Source organism: Gymnoscopelus braueri, assembly GCF_963280865.1.
Source record: "Gymnoscopelus braueri genome assembly, chromosome: 21".
Taxonomy (NCBI): domain Eukaryota; kingdom Metazoa; phylum Chordata; class Actinopteri; order Myctophiformes; family Myctophidae; genus Gymnoscopelus; species Gymnoscopelus braueri.
In genome coordinates this window covers 38,278,959-38,283,699 of record NC_137623.1, presented here as the reverse complement: position 1 = coordinate 38,283,699, position 4,741 = coordinate 38,278,959, and the positions used below count along the sequence as shown (strand labels likewise).

The 4,741-nt window shown below is 39.1% G+C and overlaps 1 long non-coding RNA gene across 2 annotated transcripts; it reads left to right on the top strand.

The window, feature by feature from the left end:
- Positions 1-243: 243 nt before the first annotated feature.
- LOC308077079 lies at positions 244-2,372 on the top strand. Of its 2 annotated transcripts, XR_013932353.1 has the most exons (4): positions 244-301; positions 470-537; positions 1,600-1,713; positions 2,210-2,372. It is a non-coding gene; the product is annotated as an uncharacterized lncRNA (long non-coding RNA). The 2 variants fall into 2 exon arrangements; XR_013932354.1 differs by lacking the exon at positions 244-301 and having other exon boundaries at positions 422-537.
- Positions 2,373-4,741: the final 2,369 nt, after the last annotated feature.

The following is a 4,741-nucleotide window of genomic DNA, read 5'->3' as shown; positions in this document are numbered from 1 at the left end:
ATAATAATAATTATTATTATTATTATTATTATTATTATTATTATTATTATAATAATAACAATAACAATAATCTTATTCATCCAGTGGAGCCCAAAGTGAGACTGAAGTCAGAGACTCCCCCTCGTCGTGGTGAACACACTCACATGCTGAGGTGCAGCAGCTACGACTTCTATCCATAAAGTGATCCTGGTGACCTGGTGGAGAGGTCAAGAACCTTTGACCTCCGGTCTCTCCTCTACCGATGAGCTGTCTGATGGAGACTGGTACTACCAGTACCACTATACCTGGAGTACACACCCAGGTACACACCTAACAGACACCTATACATAGAAATACACAACTAATAGACACCTCTACTGGTACTACCTGTGTGTGTGTGTGTGTGTGTGTGTGTGTGTGTGTGTGTGTGTGTGTGTGTGTGTGTGTGTGTGTGTGTGTGTGTGTGTGTGTGTGTGTGTGTGTATTACAGATCAGGAGAGAAGATCACATGCATGGTGGAACATCCCAGCCTGACCGCGCCTATCAAGATGGACTGGGGTCAGATACTGTAATCTAGTGTAATCTACTGTCAAAATAGCAGATAAAAGCTCATAGCGTGGCACCGAGTGCCGCACTATGAGCTTGTAGATCTGCTATTTTTTGTTTTAATATTCAAAAAATCTTTGAATATATATATTTTTAAGCAAACATTTGTAACTGTCAAATGTCTCTCAACATATGTCAACATATATCAGTGGTGCTCAAACTTTTTCTTGTCAAGGACCCCCAAATTGATATGTTTTTAGCCGCTGATCCCCATCAAAATATGTTGTTCCAGAAGAAAATGTTTGAGTTAAAAATGTTGTTTAAAAAATAAAAAATATAAATTATATTCAAACATTTGCACAAATGTTCAAGATTTTTCAAAAATAGCAGATCTACAAGCTCATAGCACTCGGTGTCGCGCTATGAGCTTATTGATTTGATAAAAGCAGATTAAAGACCAGATTGATTTGATAAAAGCTGATAAAAGACCAGATTGATTTGATAAAAACAGATAAAAGACCAGATTGATTTGATAAAAACAGATAAAAGATCAGATTGATTTGATAAAAACAGATTAAAGACCAGATTGATTTTATAAAAGCTGATCAAAGAGTAATCATGGTTCTATCAATGTGAAAACAAGACCGTTTTCTAAGACAGAACAAGCGCTGATGTTCTTTTTTACAAACTGCCTCACAGTTCTGAGTCTATGACTCTGTCCCAAGATACTTTCTGCACTTTCCACAGCCTGGTTTATAATCATCATAGTAAAAGGTTGATTCATGTCTTCTAAAATCTATCATCATATCCTTTGTTTTGGATGTATTTAGCTCTAAGAAGGACATATCACATCAGGTGACAAACTCCTCAAGGACTGGACCAATAGGGTTGGACTTAATATTACTGAACAGACTCACAATGACTGTGTCGTCTGTTAATTGTTTATTGTGTTTGGTTGTTGTAGCTTATTGTCAGATGACTCCATGTCAGAGTCTGATATGATATGATATATGATATGATATGATATGATATGATATGATATGATATGATATGATATGATATGATTATTGTCAGATGACTCCATGCCAGAGTCAGTGAAGAACAAGGTGGCCATGGGAGCATCAGGTCTGGTTCTGGGTCTGGTCTTGTTCCTGTCTGGATTCATCTACTTCCAGTGGAAGAAACGAGGTGATTAGCATGTTTAATTAACATGTTTAATTAATTAATATACTACCAGTGGAAGAAATGAGGTCAGATCAACAGAGGATCACATGACATGTGGAACCCTCACAGAAATGCAAACAAACAAAAAAACATGTAAAGCAACAACCTAAACTGGTTTATATTAGTTTAGAACCTTAACCGTTTTAGACCAGTTTAGACGACCTAGTTAGAGGTCAAAGTGTGTTCTATGTTGTCACATTTAGCTTTAATACATCAGTGTTACATTTAGTCCTAAATAAGAGTCAAATATTCACATTAGTTCTGATGACTGAACCCTAATGTTGTTGTGTTATTGTGTTTTTGTGTGTACAATGTATGCATTTTATGGAGAAATGCACACAATACAGTACATATGATTTATGTGTGTGTGTGTGTGTGTGTGTGTGTGTGTGTGTGTGTGTGTGTGTGTGTGTGTGTGTGTGTGTGTGTGTATTAACTGTCTCTCTTCTTCTTCTATCAGGTCGTATTCTGGTGCCGACAACCAATGAGAATCTTTAGACTCCTCCCACACACCCAGGTTCACTTCCTCTTTCTTTTTACTGAACGTTTTTCTTTTTGTTTATGTATACAAGTGTATAAAACTAGAAAACATACACAAAACAACATGCTTGTGTAAGAAGTGAAACAACTAGCCTGGTAAACCATCCCGGTCGCGTGAATTTACATTATCATGTGTCTTCTGCTTAATTTCTTATAATAAGGAATCTAATAATCAAATTTAATAATCAAATGATTTGTTATATCAGACAACACTGATGACAATGTGGTCAGATGGGGGGGGGGGGGGGGGCTTGTGTGTGTCTTCATCAGTTTGATGAACCGCCCACACTAATTGGGACTCCCTCTTCCTTTGGTGTGTCGCCCAGATGGCGCCTAAACCCTGACCTTTAACCTCACAGAAACTATGTCTATAAACCTAACCTTAACCCTAAACCTTGACCTTTAACCTCACAAGAACTATGTCTATGAACAGAGTTCAGTTCTTATTTTTGGATCCTGAATTGACTAATGATCAATACATCCTGTAATCAATACCTTCTGTTTATTATCAATATCTACTGTAAATGATCAATATCTAAAATGCTTAGAAAACTGGGCAGGGCTTCCTGTCAGTTCATAAATAATAATTCATTACTCAACACTAATTGAAAGACACATGGTGACGTGTCCTAAATGTGTCCTATATGTATAAACTTCAATTTATAACATGATCCATACATTCAGTCTATCCTGTCCCATCGTCCCATGAGGTTTTAATTATTAATTTTAATTATGTTGTTAACTAGGAGAACTAGACCATACCCGTGGCGTGGGGGGATATGCGCACATGATTTGGCAACCCGGGAGCCAGCGAACACAAAATGTTAATAAACAGCTGACATTTGGGGAAAGTGAAAAACGGTTCCGTACACATGGTAATGGTCAATGGCTGTGTGCAAATTCAGATCAATTGCTCCAGCCACTGAGGAGAACCGGGCAGAAGAGATTTTGGGCTCACCACATGCACAGAGCTTTGTAGAATTATAGGAGAATGAGCGCTCAGTGTGTGACAGTGACATGATGAGAGTCAACAATAACAGAAAGGTCATGCAAACTTTACTAAAGTAAAGAACAAAATATGTGTCTAATTTTGACAGTTTAGATGGTCAGTATTATTTATCTTTCCGTTTTTCAGCTCCACTGTTGTGTTTCTATCCGTTCATATTGGCTGAACTTCACTCATTAAACTAGTTAACAGCTCTGTGGACAAGTGATGATGATGATGATGATGATGATGATGATGATGATGATGATGATGATGAAGCTTGTGGATTCATTTATTTGGTAGTTGTTGATGATCAGGACACACGGATGGCAAAAGCTACACCCCTCCTTCCCCCCTGGGATCTGCAGCCCCTGATCATGAATGGTATGAAGTTCAGATGTTACATTTTGGCTTTAATTTGCTTGGTTTGAATGGAATGTCACAATATCAATAAATGAATGAGAAAACATAATTGTGCCTCATGTTCTCTTAAATTTCACTGCATGTTGTTTGCCAATTTCAGCCATCAAGAGCGAGTGCCCATTCATCAGCTTCAATGTTATAGTGTTCCAGTTTAAGTTTCATCACTTCCAATTCCACTTGTTTAATGTGTATCCTGTGTCAGTTCTCTCTCCTGATTGGATAAGAATGGTATCCCCAACTGAAAATGCATTTGTTTAGTAAAGAGCTGGAGAGACATGGAGACTCCTGTTACTGAACAAACACTCTATAGCAATGATTACTATCACAATATAGAGCTATTTAACACTGTTACTGAACAACACTCTATAGTAATGATTACTATCACAATATAGAGCTATTTAACACTGTTACTGAACAAACACTCTATAGGTGGTTGTCATGTGATCAAAATGTGTGTGTGTGTGTGTGTGTGTGTGTGTGTGTGTGTGTGTGTGTGTGTGTGTGTGTGTGTGTGTGTGTGTGTGTGTGTGTGTGTGTGTGTGTATGCGTGTGTATGCGTGTGTGTGTGTGTGTGTGTGTGTGTGTGTGTGTGTGTGTGTGTGTGTGTGTGTGTGTGTGTGTCTGTGTGCGTGTGTGTGCGTGCGTGCGTGTGCGTGCGGGGCAAACCGTTGGTACAAGGCCAAGAAAGACAAGCCTCCCTCCTCTCTAATAATAGGTCAACCCATTATGGTGTATTCCATAATACACCATACCTGGGCCCAGTGGCGTCCCCAGGAATTACATTTAGGGCAGGTGAGTTGCCACCCCCCCGACCCCCCCCCCCCCCCCCACCCCTCCTCTATTACCCCCAAAACAGAAATTTCAACGAAATCGGCGATCGAAAACCGCCGAAAGTTACCGTTTTCAAGATGTTTTTGCCATTATTTCTCGGAAGGACCAATTTGCTCAGTTCAAAGCTTGTTGGATGCTTGACTTTGAGGACATTAGGCACGCAATGACACCTTTTCGGGTTATTGGGGTTTTCTAGGGGAGGCGAGATCTTAG